The sequence below is a fragment of the Armigeres subalbatus genome, chromosome 1, assembly GCF_024139115.2.
Source record: "Armigeres subalbatus isolate Guangzhou_Male chromosome 1, GZ_Asu_2, whole genome shotgun sequence".
Taxonomy (NCBI): domain Eukaryota; kingdom Metazoa; phylum Arthropoda; class Insecta; order Diptera; family Culicidae; genus Armigeres; species Armigeres subalbatus.
The window spans coordinates 67,633,012-67,652,770 of record NC_085139.1 but is presented as its reverse complement, the minus strand read 5'-3'; the positions used below and the strand labels follow the sequence as shown (position 1 = coordinate 67,652,770).

The 19,759-nt window shown below is 37.9% G+C and overlaps 1 protein-coding gene across 1 annotated transcript in view; it reads right to left on the bottom strand.

Moving 5' to 3' along the window:
- The window catches only part of LOC134226606 (elongation of very long chain fatty acids protein AAEL008004), a 318,180-nt gene extending 298,953 nt beyond the window's left edge, over positions 1 to 19,227 (bottom strand). Inside the window, exon 1 of the mRNA XM_062707493.1 lies at positions 18,571 to 19,227. The gene's annotated coding sequence lies outside the window, so the exon portion shown is untranslated. The remainder of the gene's footprint in view (positions 1 to 18,570) is intronic.
- Between the last annotated feature and the right edge of the window lie 532 nt (positions 19,228 to 19,759).

Genomic DNA, 19,759 nt, shown 5'->3' with positions numbered 1-19,759 from the left:
TGGTCTGAAATGTGCTGCTAGGGAATGGATTCCACACAGGAGTCCTTATGAATTCCACATTGGAATCCTAATGGATTCCGCACTGGAATCCGGAATCCGCACTGGATCCAATACTGGATCCTATACAACGGATTCTATATTGGAATCCGGATGGATTCCACACCGGAACCCAGATGTATTCCACACTGAATTCCGGATGGATTCCAGACTGGCATCCGTAAGGATTCCACACTGGAACCACAATTCAGCGTCGTGGGACGCTCGCATACACTAGCTTATCCCTTTACATTGGGGAGACGCCCAGGAGAAGAATGACGTGTATGTGGATCTGAAGAATCACAATTCAGCGTGGTGGGACGTCAACATCCAATACATTCTGCGTTATTGAGAAACTCTTCAAAATTGTATTAAGGTATTTTTTATCTTCTCCCTTATTTCCATGGAAAATTGTTTGAAATCTTCACAGGAAAATCTTCAGAAGTATCACGAGATATTCTTTTCAATACCAAATCAAATAAGGTTTTCCAACTTTTGTGAGTGCAGAAAAAAATAAGAGTTGTGAGATGAATATTGAGTTACAAAACATCACAAGAGTTAATGGAAACGAAACAACGATCCATAATTTCACAAATAAGCTACAAAAAGATCGTTCATGGCTCTAGAGTCCAACTGAAATGTGATATACCTTTTATGCTTAGTTGATATTCTTATTACCATTTGAGTCACTAATAGAAACATCTATATGGCTATCCGAATCAACTATTTCTCTGCCTAGTACAATGATAGGCTGTACAATGAATCTTTCCAAATCAATAATTATCTAGACCAGATTGAGAATCGAACTATTTCACTGTCTCCGGAATGGAATTTCGACGCCTTTGCTCACTAACGATCATACACGGAGCCCCGAAACTACCCCCAAATGGATTGTTTTTACTCAAAACCGCTCTTTGGCCCAATAATCCAATTTGAGTAAAATGACTTTTCTCTCACAAAGTAGTTTGCCTTATGCCACGGGCAAACGATTTCCTCAAAGTTTAGTTTGTTCAACTCAAAATTAAGAACACTCGATTTTACCCAGATTTGGATTATTGTGCTGAGCCAACCGCTGTTGGTCGATGCATCTTGCTTTATTTTTGACAACAATCATGAGAAAGAAGGAGAAAATTACCCAAAATTTGTGTAAAATTGTCGTGCGATATTCTCGTCTGTGTCGTGTCAGGGGAAGACGGCTGCATCCGAATCAGCCATCTCCAGCTGCTGCTCAATCGGTAGCAGCTCGGAAGCACTATCACTTCCCGCGAAATACATCACAAAACTGAAATCTGTCTTCGTTCATCTGTCACTCTGGCATCTGGTACTCGTGACTAATGTATATGCCCTATTATTCAATTCAATCTATATATTTGATTATACCCATCTCAATCCCTACAGTCTGTAAGTACTTTGAACTCAAATTTTGGATTGATTTATTTGTCCGTTACTATCCGCTGACTAAAATTCATCAGATTTAATCGCTTTTACTTATAATGCCTTTCAATTTATAAGTAGTCAAACGTTGAATTAACCGCATGTATCAGATGCACTCAGATTCAGATACCCTTTAGCGTGAAAAAGTTAAAGTCGAAAAAGGACCGTCCTTTATATAGCTCATTGCTCTCTGAACTGTAAAATTTATTCACCAAGGCCTGGACCGCTTCGTGCGAAAACAGATCCATTACCTAAACCCGAAAAAAAATCGTTGGCATAAGGAAACATACTGCCACTTATTTTATTTTTGCTTTTAATTTTATTAAGCTTACGAGAGGTACGGTGCGGTGAGTTACACTCTCTGTCTCGCGCTCACCTCCCGTTAAACGGAATTCTCTCTTGTTTCTTTTTTGGGAAAAACAAATCGCTCATTCTCCCATGCTTTATGCTCAGTGCCCCCAAGAAAATAATGGTTTCATTCGGCGAGTAGTGTATAGTGCCATAGGCTCGCACGCGGGTGGATGTCCAATGTCACAAGAAGCAGACGCGAAAATCATTACAGATGAAAAACTCCACGCAATATCTCATGAATGGGTTTGCTGCTCTGGGCTTTGGACAACACTACTGAATGGCACTGCCGTGCCGGGGGGACGATGCGAGCGTGTGATGTGGTGGGCTGGGTGCCAGCTGATGACATGTCATAAACTTATTGATATATGTTTCGGTGGCCGTACCGTACTGTCGATAATAGATATGTGAATATATTGTACGGCGGTTCGACCTTTGCTGGCCATGCTAATGTAATGGAATCCGTCATCGATGATGGTCACTTACTGTGTTCCGATTTTGAAGAGGAAGGTGATGTTACCTAAAAAATATGATAAACGGGTTAGTTATAATTCAGAACACATAAATGTTAAAAAAAACAACGACATTGAAAGAAGTCATAGATTTGCCTTGAGTCAGTGCTTTGTTAAAGACAGTATTGACGAACAAACCGAAGAGTGGATTGTTTCGTAGTTTAGTGTGTACTGATTTCCCTATGTATTTACTAACTAAGGTCAACAATCTGATCTAGTACCGCATCATCATCCCCGCAAACAAAATGTGAATAAATGGCAATTGCAGCTTACAGGAATGGTCTACTGACTGACTTGCTCTCGTTCCAATTCCACCATCAGGCCACCAAATTCTTCTCAACGGCACATACCGAAGTAGTTTTACAAATGATGACCCAATATAGAAAATGTAGGCAAGGGAGAGTGATACATGTATACGATGCATTTAGTGAAACTTGGCTTTAAATGTAACCGTAACCATTGATACCACGGTTCGTGTATAGGAAGGCAATCACAAATTGTGCAACACGTTGGGGGTGCTCGAACAGCAGTTTGTTCAAGTGAAACTAAAATTTATTTTTGAGGAATCGAGTAGCATTTGTCCTCCTTCCAATCATCAGATTAATGTGAATAATGTTCTGAATTTGATTCTGGCCCTTCGTGTTCCTCTAAGCGGGGCAATGCCCACATGGATACTGGATGTGTGTCGAAGTGCGTTGCCTGTGATAGTTCAAGGATGAACTGTGGAAAGGAAGTAAGAAAATTACATTTTCCATTATATAACTTCCGTGCACTTGGGGGAAACAAGCTGGTGGCTATATGTATCCCTTTTACCTTAGCAGTCGGTATGATTTTCTACCTCAAACACTAGTATTTCGAGATTCTCATTTATTTGACTAGAAGAAATCGAATTCCTTCAACGAAAGGGCAAAATAGGGAGAATCGATTTGAATGCGCCATAAACTATCATTTTTCTGGACAATATTTATGTTTAAAACACACCATAAATATAACAAATTAAGCTATGTAGTGTTGTGACACAAACTGCCCATGATCGCATATTTGTAACACTCGCATTTTTGTTCATTTTGTAAAAAGTCTATGAATCTTTCAGAAAGCTCAATTTATTGCATCTAATCCCACAACAGTAAAATAGGCTTCACAATCTTGCAAATCTGTGGTAAGCTGAAAATGATTGAGTTTGTGAGGAGCATTGACAAACGGTTTACGAAATTAATCATAATGCAAAAGTTACAAATATGCTATTATGGGCAGCAAAGTACTTGTTGAAAAAAAGTCGTGGGGTACAAAAAGAAAGATCATGATCAATCTTATGCACTCAATTATTTCTGATATTAGCATGTATTGCTTTTCTAATAATTACAAAAAATGATATTGCATAATATTGGAAACTTCTGAAAGCACTTAAAAAATTACAAATCAGCTAAGTACTATTGTGAATCGTTGTAACCCTTGTATCTTCTCAATCAGCAAATAAAGCAATCGAGATATTGTCTTTCGGGAACAAAGTTAGTACGCTTTTTATACCGAAGTTGGATTTTTCTCCAGATACAGCCAACTTACCCAACTTCGGAAGTAGTGCGCTGGATGTGCTCAAAGATGCGCTAAACAACGATTTACTTAATTAGTTTGACAGATAAAACTTCGGAAGAAAGTTCGGTTTGGAAGTCCCGACTTCCGAATTCTAATTTTGTGCTACGCCGACAATATTTGCGTCACATTAGATCAGCTCCATCTTTAGGGGTCTTGTGGTGAGATTAGGTCATCGCTGTCAATCTGAAGGTCAATTTCGTCCTTGTACATCAACAATTAGGACAAAGAATAAAATAAGTGAGAGATATTTTTTCAAGGTCGTCGAGGGATGATATCGAGCTTTCCACGCTCGCCATAATGGCGGATACTATAAATATATTGACATTAACTGCTTCCCGACACTGAACTGGAATTTCTGTCTAAGTAAGCATTGATGTTCTTCGTTACTTCTTCTTCTTCTTCTTCTTATTGGCATTACGTCCTCACACTGGGACAGAGCCGCCTCGCAGCTTAGTGTCCATTAAGCTCTTCCACAGTTATTAACTGCGAGGTTTCTAAGCCAAGTTACCATTTTTGCATTCGTATATCATGAGGCTAACACGATGATACTTTTATGCCCAAGGAACTCGAGACAATTTCCAATCCGAAAATTTGTGTAGACCGGCACCGGGAATCGAACCCAGCCACCCTCAGCATGGTCTTACTTTGTATCCGCGCGTCTTACCGCACGGCTAAGGAGAACCACTTTTTCGTTACAAATAACTGCCAATATTTTGTTTGTTTATCTCCAACGAGAAAATAGGAATTAGAACTGGATGATCAGCTTTGATATTACTAACTTTCATTTTATTTCAATTATTTGAAAACTTGTGTAACTCTTTTGCACATGTAAAAGTATACAGCTGTTATGATGCCTCAACTTGACGTCTTATGACGGGTTCCGTACATAAAGCACTAATGACTTCTCTACACAAACTATTTGCGATCGACTTTTGCTCAGTTATTCACTCATATTTTGCTTACATGGTACATATTATGTTTTCAAATCAACCCGATCAGTTCGAATCGTTTTTCCATTTATGCTAGCGTAAAAATGAAATTTTCGTTCGGACGAGTATTCAAACGTGAACTAGAATACGAGTAAATTTCAGAAGAAACGATAAAGATTGATCGTGCGTTGCAAATAGAAAAGAACTCGATAGTGTTTAATACACCGGACCCCATCAATATTCCAACTAAGTGGAATGCTGCCTGAAATGCCATAGAAGAAAAACAAACAGTTTACAGAATAAAAAACTTCTGATCATTGGGCTACAAAATTGCTTCGAATAACTAAGTGATTCTGAAAGCCATGACATTTTTTTTTTCTATTTTCATAGAATGAATAACAAACCGGCAAAAGACTGGAATTTCTAAAAAGGAAATGAGTGACATTTGAATTCGTCTTCTGAAGCAGCTTACCAAAAGTACCACTAAGATGATTTCCTTCTTTCAGTGACGAAAAAGCGGGTGACCACTATAGTGCACTACTTTGTCGATCAACAGCGGTTTGGTTTTATGCTTCATATGCGATCATACCGACTCTTGAAGTGTTAAAATATCAAACAGTCTTGATTACCTTGATTATCTAAAATGAAATACTATATTCAGAAAACGTTCAAGCAAAATAAATAAAAATCGATAATGAGCTTAGAAGCTAAAAATGGCAAGATTCAATGGGGCACTGCACGGAACAATCTCTTTCTCTTTCGTTCTTCATAAATTTTGACGTTTACTGGCCTTGTTGTTTTCTAATTTCTTTGCAGTGAGAAAGAGACTAAGCAGTCCGTGCAGTGCCCTATAGCGCACTGCACGGAAAAATCTCTTTCTCCTTCGTTCTTCATAAATTTTGACGTTTACTGGCCTTGTTGTTTTCTAATTTCTTTGCAGTGAGAAAGAGACAAAGCAGCCCGTGCAGTGCCCTATTCTTTACATGATTCTGTTGTTTATGCAAAAATAATATATGTTGGCTGTCATTGGCAATTAAGAATAGGGACACGGCAGGTATTTCCGTCCATCGTCATAGGGGCTAAAGGCTGCCTCACACCTCGGGAAAATTTTCCAGCGGATTTTGAGCCCCGTGTATTTTAAATGGGGCCGGGATTTTGATTTTCCGTGTCCAAATTCCGAAAACATCGCATATGCAAAAATGCATGGGGAAAAAATCCGCGAACCAAATTCCCGAGGTGTGAGGCTACCTTAAAACCAACGAAAGCAACGTACATTTGCTAAAACTCCACTATAGCAGAACGTTTCTCCTGAGCTTACGATTTGGTACGTATGAGTTTTACAATAAAGCGTCTCTTTTATTGGTTTTCGAGACTATGACGAACAGACGAAAATACCTGCCGTGTCCCTATCAATGCTTGCTAGACCAAAATTTTAGATCAGTGTCGGGAAGCAGTTAAGGTCAATAAAATTTATAGCATCCGCTATTATGGCGAGCGTGGAAAGCAAGATTGGAACGTACAGATTTGAGTATTTGTTTTAGGTTGTCGCGAAACATGGACAAGTCAATTGTCAATTATTGTAAAGAGCCATCATCCGATTTGATGGGCCAAATTTTGCATAATTGGCAAATAAATTACGATTCTTCAGCTGCCAACTTAAGATATGAAAATTTAGGCTAAACAACAGCACTGTAGAGTTTATGCGTTGCGAAACAATGTCATTCACAAAAGCGACCGTAGCGAACTCCCGCCTTTTTTTAATGTTTGAATATCTATAAGCAATAAACATACAACGTGCTTCGTGCAATGAAAACGCAGTCCATCATAGTTTACGCAGGACAAAATTTTTTTTTTTTAACAGATTCCATTCATAGAAAACCTGTAATGAACAACATGATTCCCTACCGCTTCACAGCAAATAAGCCTTAAAAATAAATGATAGCTCTTCATGTGATTTCATTAATGGCGACCATACAATGCTACAATATTCTAAAAGTGATCTTACGTAATAGACTTACATACAATGTTTTATTAGTGTAGGGGTTATGGAAGCTACAGCTAAAACGTTCAATAAATTCTGGTAAGGCTTGTTCGCTACAAAATCTGGACACCCGAAAACTCGTATTACTTTTAAAATAGGGTTTCTTACCCCGTTCCCGGCCTAACATGCATAGGACTGCATTATTTAATTAATATTTATGACAGGAAGCAACTTTTCCTGAATTTTGTGTGCCGTGTAATACTGCAATGGGGTTCACTTCTGCTGCTATTCTTGCTAAACATCGTTTGAAAAAGCAGCACTCTTTTCAGTCATAGCGATTGCATTTCCGGCACACTTCAAACCTGTTCCCGTCCTATGCAAAATTTCACTCAATCTCTAAAGATCTTACTCTCATTCTCTCTCGGGACGATAAACAATGCGACGTAAACAAAATTATGCACATTTTACGTCAACATGATGCCAGATGGTATAATTTATAATAATTTTTGTTTGGATGAAAAGATTTATTCACTCATCCAAATTTCTTCCAAACACTTAAAAACTATTTTTTTTACTTTTTGAAATCGAGAGAATTATGAACAACATGAAAGCGTCAACGTAGTAGACAGTTTTCCTGTAAACAATGAAGGATTATTTTCATACTAAAAGAGGCTTTTGGCAGCACGGTTCGGCTAGAAGTTCTTAGGCCGAGGTAAATTTTTGTGCGGTTTGAGGATACATTTCTAAATGCATTTTACTATGTTTATATAAGTTCCGATTAAACGATCAAATAGGAAGGATTGAAGTGCGTTAGTTTAGAATTATTGTGTGGTGATTAACAGCTTCAAGCAATGATTGTATCGAAAACTGTGACGATTTTCAGGTAGATGTTTGTATGGTGATACCGTTTTGTAAAAGTGAAAAGACTCACACCGGCTCAGTGGTATTGCAACGAAGAGCAAATATTCGGAATCTACATTTTTATTTTCTATAATTGGATTAATTAGGAGTGAAATAAAAGATTGAAAAATATTGAGTATTGTGCGAAATAAATGGGAGACGTTTTAAAAATTTTCAATCATAAACCTACGGCTTCCAAACAGAATCCATACTGAAAAGCATTGTTGTCCTACACTAAAGTCGAAAAATTCTTCTCTTTGATATTACTCCATCTAAACGATTTTATAGTCTTAACTAAAAAAGTTCAACTAATTAGAGGATATTTGAATTTTCTAAATGTCATGTCAAACTGTCAAAAAATGCACTGAAGTGTATTTTCAGCGCGCGCGCTCCTGTGGCTCTGGTGTGCATTTTTTTGACAGTTTGACATGACATTTAGGAAATTCAAATATCCTTCTACAAGTTGAACTTACTTAGTTAAAACTATAAAATCATTTAGATGGAGTTATATCAAAGAGCAGATTTTTTTGCGCTGAGTATAGGACAACGCTGCTGAAAAGGCATGTTTAGTTGGAAATAATTAGAGTAATCCGCCATATGTTGAACGGCTAATTTCTTCGCCTATTGTTGAACGCACGTGCATTTCTTATGGGAGTTCAACAATAGGCGACAAAATTAGCCGTTCAACATTTGGCGTTTTCCCCTACAAAGCCACCACTTTTATATGGGGTCTAAATACGAATGGAGTGGCTTTTGGCCTGAGACGAGTGTTGAACCTAGGCGCCCATCAAGCTTAGCGCTAGCCATCTGAACTATCTATCAGATGAGCGAAGAAGTGTACAAATATATTCATTCGATAATGAACATTGCCATTATAGTGTAGATCTGGTCTAACTGTGTGCAGTCTGGATGAGAACTACGTGAAGAACGAAACCAGTTTCCGGGAAATACAATAGAACAGAGTCTTCTGCGGAATTGGACTTTAATCGATGTAGCTGCCGCTGTCAATTGCTTCTTAGGTTCCGATGGCGGAAGGATTGGACTAACCGATGACTAACCGGAATGGCAAAAAAGTCACTTGGACATGGTTCCACTTCAGGAGATTATGGGTGGCAGCTTTCGGTCGGATTTCCAAGAAATCCGCTCATTTTGGACCGCTGAGTAGGATAGCCCGGTTTTGGTGGCCACCATTGACCCACTTGGGGTCAGCTACCTCTATCTTGTTGCACTAGTCGGTTGGGTGAGGGGCGCCACACTTGTCAGAGAATTCATCATGGATTTATTGCTATCCTGACAGGTCATTAGCAGGGTTTGAATCCAAAGGAAAACGAAAAAAATCTCTGACTTATCACGTCTGTATACACTCTCGATAGGTAGCACACCGTGAGACGGTGAGAGACGTTTTTTGGAAGCTGTTACGATAACGAACTGATTCCCATGATAGATTTCTTATAGAAAGCTTCAATTGCGGGGGCTGATGATGCCTTTCAACTTATTTTACACAGCTATGGGAAATAATATGGACCACAATATAAAATGAGCGAGAACAAAGCGTTTTATCCAACCCCCTGGAGGTGGTTGCCTATCCGAATCAGTTGTTTTTCAAGTTGTATACAAGTGCGATAGACTTGTTTTCATGGCTTTTTATGATTCGAAGAGGTTTTTGTCTCTCTTTTATCGTTGTTCGTTATAAATTAATTTTCGATTTGCGATTTCTGCAACTTTTAGCCGCTGGCACTTCAAGCCCTTGGCAATTAGCTTGCGAATCTTCTGTCGCAAATCCAGTCTGTCGCCTTACGCAAACATAGACGGGACCTTTTAATACTGTAAGACAAAAATGAGTGCAGTTAAACTATTAGTTTTATATGGTGGTTTTAGAATATGCCCTAGCTCAGCAAAGACTGCCTTAATATCTTAGTTGTAGCGATTTTCATGGGTATTTTTACCTCACGCAATATTTAAACAATATATCTAGCTGATGTCATTTTAAAATTGTAGAAAATCCTAATCATATTGATAATATTCATATTTCAAAAAAGTGGTGATATTTTGTTGCCGGAAAACTCTTGAGGACAAATGAATCATTTGTTTGAGAAACTGCATAAGTCCATTTTACACTATTTCGAGAAAACAACAAAAAACTGTTTTTGAACAAATTTGCACCGAATCTTTCGATTTCTTCGATACAGATCAATAGTTTTTGGCAAAACTCAACACACTGGGGCACTTTCAGTGCAAAAAATGTAAGCAGTACTCCATAATTGATCTTCAAAGTACGTGGACATATGTAGTTTCTCAAACAAACGAAAAAAATTTCATACATTCCTGAACAAAATATTTTTTCGTATTTTTTGCCAGAATACGTATTTTTGGACGAGGATTCAGAATATATAAAAATATCATTTTGGCCAAAAATGTTACATATGCAGTTTCTCAAACATACGGTTCAAATGCCTTCCAGCCGGCAGCTCTCAGGGAACAACGCACCACGTGTCGGTGAAACAGCATTCTGGTATGGACGGTGCGTGGAGACGCGTAGTACGTTGTAGATTAGTCCCACACTCCCACTAGAGCGTTTTACCTCGCCGAAATGTCAAAGTGTGGAAAATTTCGGTTTTTCTCTCATACCTAAAATTATTTTGTCACTTTTAGCGCCTAACATACATAATTTTAGGTCGAGTTTTCTTAGAACCATCTAAACACGGTAAATATGAGGAACATTAATGTTCCGATCGTGTTGCCAAAATTGAATGGGGGCTGTATGTGGGAGTGTGCCGGTACCGAAGGACAAAGTTTTCATTTTGTTTTCCCACTGTGCAATCAATGTGCTGCTAGTTTTTTAGAAGCTGCTGATCTAAGAATGCTATCCAGAAAACAGCTGGAATATCACCCAAAAATAACTCAAGCAGCACAAGTCATGCGAATCTAGTTGCAGCAACTCAGTTGTGACAGGATCTGGTCTTACATAAGCTTTTTTTTCCTGTTCGGATGTGCCACTGCGACCAATTATTAGATCTATTGTAGCGTTACCCGTATCCTTAGTGTTTAAGTGCATGTCGAATTACTCCAGTGCTATTGAGAAGCAATGCAGTATCGGTTTCGATACAGTTGTTGTTTTGTTTTCTCAAGACCACCATGACAAGGTCCCGTTATTTAAACCCTTCATAGAGAGCAATCCCGTTGAAGGCGCGCCCCTTATCAATAGGAAATCAATCCTTTCTTGAGAAAACAGAACAGTAATACTGTTTTTGGCCATGCATCGGAGCCCTAGCCACATCCTTGTCTTGCTTCTAGGATATCAACATTTCTGTCATTCTCGACGCAGCAGAATCAATTGAAAAACAGATTAATACCTTAGAGCAACAGGTAAGAGAAAATAATAACCAAAACCTAAAAATGTTGGATGCCTTGGTTAAAATGCTACAACAGCAGATACCACTGACCTAGTTTGTGAAGTTCGAGATATTGGTCGTAAATATGCTAGCTAAATCAATTTATGCTAAAATTAAAGAATAGATACGTTGCCTAACAGAAAAATTGGCTCACGATCGCAACGGTTTACTAACAATCGCATCATCGTGTGGAAGATTTCCGTCGGTCTGATGTGATATCAAAAATTATGGACGAGCTAAAATTTCTATCTCCGGGGATCTCAAAGTCCGGAGAACTAGTTAACTAACTTTGAAAACGAGTCCCCAGAAAGTTTGGCTGCAGAGTGCATTGCTAGATCAAAAGACTTACATCCTGACGTCAAAGAAGGATGGCGAACTCTAGTATCTAAAAAAAGATTGGAGGTGATTGAACTGAATATGATGTTGAGATAAGATAACTTCGAGATCAGCAGAAGAAAGTAAAGGACAAAGCCAGTAAACAGAGGAAAGTCATGATAAATCGTGCCAATTATCCAATACCCAGAAATTGTCAAACACTAAAAACAATTTCAACAAAACTATTACAACCAGAAACAAACACCAACGTTCGTTCTGCTCCACTAGACAAGGATCTTTTAGCCGCAGCAAAAGTCAAATTTACTCAACCACCAGTGAAGACTCATCGTAGCATCATGTTTCAACGAAGTGAAATGTTATACCCATACTCCGCACCTCAACAGCATCCACTGACGAACTCATCCATTACGACTAATTGGACTTTTGGAGCTACATCAAGGAACCCGTGCGGATCAGCTTCATGAAACTCCTTCTCCTTCTCCTGTTTTTGAATTATTTGACTCACTCGCAAGAGATAAGTTATTGCCAGATATTAAATGATATATGTAATGTTTTAAATAATGACAATCATCTTAATATTTCCTCACGACCACATGAAATTGAAATTCTGATACATTGTCAGGATTTCAATCGCATGAAAAGCGCATCCAAAATTAAAGAAGTCAGCAAAAATATAAAATATAAATATAAAAATAAAAATAAATATAAAATCGATTTTGCTCCACAGCGCTCATCTGATTCTTCATCATATTCTGAGTGTCCTCTGAAAATTTGAGCTCATTTGGATTAAAACTGATTTAGCACAAGTCGTTTCAAGTTTGCATGCAAATTAGTATGGGGAAATTTATTTTTTCATTATACCGATAATGACGCTTCTCCATTAAGCGCAGGTTAAAAGAAAACCTATATAGCTGGAAGAAATACTTAAGAGCTTTCACCCTGTGAAAACTGCATCTTAATGGGGAAACGTCATTATCGGTATAATGAAAAAAAAATCGAGGTGAACCGACCCAGGGCCGAAAACCTCACAAATAAAGATAATAATAATAAAAAAATAAATTTGCATGCAAACTTGAAACGGATTGTGCTAAATCAGTTTTAATCCAAATGAGCTCAAATTTTCAGAGGACACTCAGAACAAGATGAAGAACCAGATGAGCACTGTGGAGCAAAATCGATTTTTTGAACCACCCTAATGCTAAGCTCATTGTTTTCAGTCATATTAGATATTGAACCAAGTTGGGGTAAGAGCATAAAAAGTGATTCGAAGCATTATTGGTGAATGCTACTTTCGAACTTTTTTCCCTACATAACACCAAAACACAATGCCAAACATTCGATTGAGCTTCATTGTTTACATTAAATTGGTATTAGATTAGTTTGGTTTACATTAAAATAATAATTTTGTGTTGCAAGACTTGAAAAGTTATCGCCGATAACAACTCGCCTACTTTTCACACCTGCGAAGTTATCAAATGATAATTCCAAAAATCTGGCTGATAGTGTACCGCTGCGCTGCCTTGGCCGCTGCTTGACAGTTTGAGAGTTTATTGATAATATTTAATTATCATTCCTTCACGTGAGGAGTCGGACTTTGCATTTACTCCAGCAGACACCAAGAGCCGAAGAAAGATTACCAGAACGCATTTACTGCAGCAGCGAAAAAGATTCCGAGCCTCTCTACTGGCATCAATAGACGTAAGCGAGCAGCTGTCGTCAAACGCCCCCATGCTTTACAGAGAAAACGCGCGTGTAAGTTAGCAGAATCGAGTTAAAAGACCTGTAAGTTGCATTAATTTGACGTCTATGCCGGCTTGTGGTTCCCAGTTAGCCTTGAGATCAAAGGCGCAGAATCCGGAGATGGCGAGATCGATTCTCGATCCGATCTAGGATGTTTCGGGTGGGAAACATTCTCACACCCTGGGCATAGTGTATCCATTGTATTTACCACACAAGATACATACTAATGCAAAGGCGGGCAAGGAAAGCTTTTAATCAATAACTAATAGATTACTAAGCTGAAAAGCAGGACAAGTTCCAGTTGGAATGTAGTGCTATGGAAGAAGAAGCTTGCAATGCACTTATGAGATTGACTGATTCACCGAAACCAATTCTTAAACTGTTAGCAAGTTTCAATACTAAATATTAACATACGTATATATTGTAATACACTGGAGTCATTTTTTATGCGGATGATATGGGCCACGTGAATTAAAACAAAGTTAAACCCCGCGTAAATTCCAAAGTATGTCTGAATAAACCGCAGAAATCCCGAAATTCGAGTGAAAAAAAAATCGCATAAAAAGCGATTCATGTAAAAAACAACCGCGTAAAAAACGACTTCAGTGTAGATCGGGAATGAAGCGTTGACTCTTCCTTGATCGGATGGTCCAAGAAAATTGAAAATCCATCGAGAAATGGCTGAGACATTAACGATCAAAGTCTATCATATTTTCGTGACGTTTTTAGATTTTTTGCAATTTTAAAGTGTACCCCAATATAGAAAAGACAGACGTAGTTCTACGTCAAAAAATCCAACAAGTGATATAAACGCCAAAAACCATCGCAACAACCTCTAGAAGGAAGGTTTTGATGTGCTCTACGAGTCTTGCAAACATTGCGATTCGTTCCGATCACGATTCGGCCATGTTAAAGTGATTTTTAAGCATTCAAGTGCATAAAAACACTGTTACCCCAAAAGTCGTTGTTTTACAAAACTCTTGAATTTATTTCAAATCATTGCCTATTTATTATTTAATTATTCCTTTATTTCTCTGGAAATTTGAGTAATATAATTGCTAATATACGATTTACTGTTAAATTCTTAAAAATCATAATCTGAACATTTGTCACAAATTTACACATCAGGATTTCTTCACACACGTCATTCGAACAAAGAAGCATTGGTTTTCGATGATATTTGATCCTTACAACAAACGTCTTCCAAGTTCGGTTCATTGCACCATACGTTTGTATGCTTTTACCATTGAGGGCATCGTAGTACCTTGTGAATTCAAAGCGTCTTTGTTCGAACAACTTGTTTGAAGAAATCCTAACTTGTAAATTTATGACAAATGTTTAGCTTCTGATTTTAAAGAATTCAACAGTAAATCGCACATTAGCAATTATATTACTCAAATGTCCAGAGAAATAAAGGAATAATTAAACAATAAATAGGCAATGATTTGTAATAAATTCAAGAATTTTGGAGAACAACGACTGTTAGGGGAAACAATGTTTTTATGCACTTAAATGCTTGAAATTCACTTTAACATGATCAAAACGTGATCGGAACGAATCGTAATGTTCACAAGACTTGTAGAGCACATCATAAGCTTCCGTCTAGAGGTGATTGCGATGATTTTTGGCGTCTATATGTATTGTTAGATTTTTTTCAAAGTTGAAAATAGACCAAAAACAATAAATCCACTTGAGTCACTTCGAAAATATATTCGAATTAGCTGAAAATTTGACAGGATGCTTATCTTAGCATAAGAATTGTTATTCTGAGCTGACCGATTGAATTTTTGATACCTACTTTTTGATAACATGAAGAGGCCTATTGATCATCACTCTACGAAATATTTCACTCAGGGTAAATCACTACTTGGGCCTATGGACCCGATTCCCGGCTCACTGTACAGAAAACTAAGGATTTATTCAGCTTTCCACGCTCGTCATAATAGCGGATGCTATAAACATTTTGACAAGAACTGTTTCCCGACACTGAACTGAATTTGCTATTCAAGCAAACGCTGGTTTCCTTTGTTGTTTTTGGTTTCCATTGTGATGTTTGTCAATCAATAACAAAAGAATTAACGAAAGCACTCAATTTTCAGCTTCTTTTTAAATATTACATTACTAACCAACTCTCATTTTATTTCAGGTATTTTTGGGTAAAAGAGAAGACGATTGGCTTTCTAAATTTCTTGTCGGCGAAAAGAAAAAAATGGAAAATTACGGCTGTCTACGGACAATTTATTTTCAGAGCGGCGAGTGGCCGTAAAGTTCTAAACCAGATATTCGACAGTCTTGCCGGGCTAGATAACGTATATGCGTGTATACTGTTAAAAAATCGTCCTGAGATTTAGTGAGATACAGCAAAAAAATTTTTGTTTGTGTTGTATTCTTTTTGCAAATTTGGTTAAATTGGACTGCGAATTGTTGAAGGTTCGCATTTAATTCGATCAATTTAACGCCTTCTTCTCGAAGAACAAGTCCAATTCTCTCCGCACTCGAAATATGCTCTCATTTGACTTATCTTACATAATAATTCTATTCGAAAGATAAGCCATTTCATGGAGTATCCGGGATATTTGTCAAATATTTATTAACTGAGGTTCTTGGTCCAGTAGTCATACAAACGGTCTGTATGATTCTAAAGCTCTATATGTAATGGAAACTTTCAATAAGCTATAGTTTGCATCAAATTTAAATTAGTTAAGCACCAAACATGTCGTAGCTATCCGTCTTGAGGATAACATCCATTGTCCATTGCTTATTGCAATAGGTCGTACCAGACTGCTGAAAGTCTGGATTTGGTCTTTACGACCAGTAAATGTTCGCAGCTCTGAAGGTATATTTTCCATACACAGAAGTACCTTGTTTTACATGTTTTATTTCCGCCTTGAAATCGTTTCACAAGAAATTCAGAAAGCCAAATCACGGCCATCGTTTTCTTCCTTACCCAAAAATGCCTAAAATAAATAAGTATTAGTAAGTGTTCAGTGTCGGGAAGCAGTTCCTGTCAAATTCTTTATAGCATCCGCCATTATGGCGAGCGTGGAAAGCTGCATTGTATTAATGGTATTAATGCAAGATTGCAATAAAAGCATGCACTCTCTGGTTTGGTGTGGTTTTTCATTTCGAAATATGTCCAAAAGATGCAGTGTCAATATTCAATCTGTATGGTTTATCCTTACCAAGGACGATTGAAAATCCCACAAACCCATAAGGCTTCCTTACCGGCATTTAATGCAGGATTTTATGGCTAAATAGCATGCAATGCTGCGAAGTCGCCAGTGAATGTGAGTTCATGTTTGCAGATAAGTTTTCGATAAAAAAAAACATTCTCTGGCAAAGGATGCCTTTCTTCACATCCTGGACAATGAAATCGGGCAGATTCGCTCTGTCGCCACTAGTTTAAATTGGTGCAAAAGTGGTATGCATCCTATAAGCTGAATTCGCGCAACTGTAAACCCATTTAAATATTTTGGCAATATTCAGGTAGCGCCTTCCGTGAAATATAGATGCTATCAAAAACACCCAAGAAATGTGTTTGGAGTGAAAGAAAGCACGTTGCTATAGTTAATATATTATCATCTTCGTGCAGACACTAATAAGCTTGATCAAATAAAAAAGACCACAAATTCACCCGAACGGGTGAAAGCAATATTTTCTTATCTTATCTTATTCTAATCTTATTGAAATATGAAAAACTATTTGAGCAACAGGCATTGATAAGGATTTTGAAATACTTAAATCTCGAATTACACACCTGTATATTAGCATCGATCTGCTTTAGTCTTTAAAGTCAAGCTCAAGGCACAGTTATGAAAATAGAAGATAACGTTACCATAGATACACTGCAAAAATTCCACACATTTTTATTGGCAAAAATCCATTAATTTAACTCATGATGTTTATTAGTGCACACATAACCACTCTCCACGCGAAGTAAAAATAGAATCTATAATCAAATAAAATCTATGTGTGATCTCTAATATGTAGTTATTGAATTTATGTGTGGATACAAATTGCATGTATTTGGGCCCCCAAATTGCAAAAATTTATGTGTGCGGCAAATATATTCAATATGAAGAATTTTCTCAGTGTAGAATGACGAAGTGTAATTTTTAATGCATGTGATAAATCATATTTCTTATAATCAAATCGTACAACCTACCGGACTGGAAGAATTGCGCAAAAGTATAATATCCAGGACTTTCAAAGGTGCAAAACAAGTTCTTACGCACGGTATTATTTTCTCAGGCACTTATCCTCTTCATTATATCTAGTGGTTTTTGCCTATCAAGTCATTTATTTGTTATTGAAAAAAATATACATCAGCATGCGGAGATTGCTATTCATATACAAGAACATTTTTACATTCGTCAACAGCTTAGGAGGGCTAAAAAATTGAGCATGATTTATAAAAGCATGTATCATACTAGCTGACCTGGGGAACTTTGTATCGCCAAAAATTAATCAATTTTCTGATATATGTAATTTTTACCATACAAAAGAAAACAGATGAGTTATCATGACATTTTTCCTATCAATTAGGTAGGCATACCAAAATTAGCATAAATCAATCTTTTCATTATCAAATAACAATGCCAACTGTTTATATACAGATGATCAAGATTTAAAATTCCTATACAAAATGTTCTAAAAACATTTTCAAATTTTTCTAGTTTCAGCGTAAATAGAAAAAGAAAACGATTATAAATTAGCAAAAATGGTGTTGTCCATTCTTGATTGTTACGCCAACTTTGCTTTATAGTCTAGACGACCCTGCCCGATCTTGCTCGGGTTGTTTTTTTGTCGACCTGTCAATCGTTCAGTTGATTGCAGCGTCGCACTCTAGATCGAATTCAGTTCGAGCTTGATGGTTTTCTTATTCAAGGCTTTCTTCAGAATTCATAGTATTTTAACATTTGTTCAACTCTACCAGCGAAATATTCTATCCTTTTCATATATATAAACACAGCTGATCTCAAGACGAATCAATTCGTTAGAAAATATTGCAAATCGGTACATTGGTTATATTGCCTCAAAAACTCATTTTTATACATAGAAAGATTTGGAAACAACATGAACTAAAAGTGCGGGAATTCAAACTCCCACACTTTAAAACGGCCCTTCTGAAATGCAACGTTTCATAAAGCGTGCTCATGCAATATCAATCGTAAATCGTATCTATTTCATGCTCTGTTTGATACAGCCAGCGTCTTTTTCTTTAACCTTAACCTCCTTCCTACATCTCTAACCGTCTTGCTATGGTCAGGTCACCCAAATGCACTGTTTTCAACATCAAAGCAATCGACTTCTTTCAACTGCGTTCGCCTTCTGCCCATGGTTCTTATGCCTACTAAGTTTCTTCTTACCTTTGAAAAGGGATCTGCACTAATAAAGTCCTGCTTGAAAAACTGCTTCCGAACGAAATCCTCCGATATCCAGAAAAATTATGTAATTAGTATCCTTGAACTCACACGCACAGTCTTTACTCCCAGGCGAAAAAAAATCTCCTTTTCTTCACTCACTCACTACCATCACAAGTCACACAAACAATTTCCTCTACTTTTAATGGGGAAATCCTGTTGATTGGATATTGGCTGGCCGTCTTTTAGCACTGTTTTCGTTATGCCTTTGTCACACACACCGTACACAAACCGAAAAAGTTTGACTTTAATTTATCCTTCCGATAAGCTACTTGTTCTTTCTTTCTGGAGTGGTGGAACCAGCCACCGCAAGAAAGTAGAGTCCGTAGAACACACGCAACACACTCGCCCGAAGCTCCCCCGGAGAACTTTTACTTTTGTATACAGTTTCGGGAATTTATCCTTCGTCCCTTATTTGACCCCGGATGTTCCGGATCGAGTTCTCGAGTGTTGTCCCTCGCCGCGTAAAAGCACTCCAACACAGTTCTGATAAGAATTTCTGTACCACCACTGAGCGACTATTGAGCGGCGATTGTACACAATGCAAACCGGGGAAGAGGACTTCAGGAACCGAACCGATCCTAAGTAAATCTATGAATGTAACTGAAGCTTCCTCTAGATTTTTGCACGGTTTTACACAATTCCCCCACCCTGGGATAGTGCCGTCTCACTCGCACTCCACGGCCTATCTTAGTTTGTCTGTTTTCTCACATCTTCTAACCAAAACTGCGCTCAATTTGCTCACTCTCAGACTTCTTCCTCGTTCATCACCAACATAAGAAAAAAAAACTACCTTTTAGCTCGTGCACTTAATGCCTCATTACCGCTAGCCCCAATGTACCCCACCCGAAGCCGCCAACAACGACGATGCTACCCACAAACAATGCTGATGATAATAAAAAAGCGTGCTTGAACTCTTCTCCGCGCGACGCGTATGGCGTTTAGTTCTCGAGAAAACATGATGCTCGCACACACGCACACCACCCGGCACAAACCCAATCATTCTTGGAGCGAAAATACATCGCGATGGTATAATCCTGCCGCCATCATCATCGCTCTCAGTTCTCTTCTCGCACGATGCCCACCCTCCATGCCCCATCACAAACCACCTACGAAGCCCGCCCAGCCCCTTCGT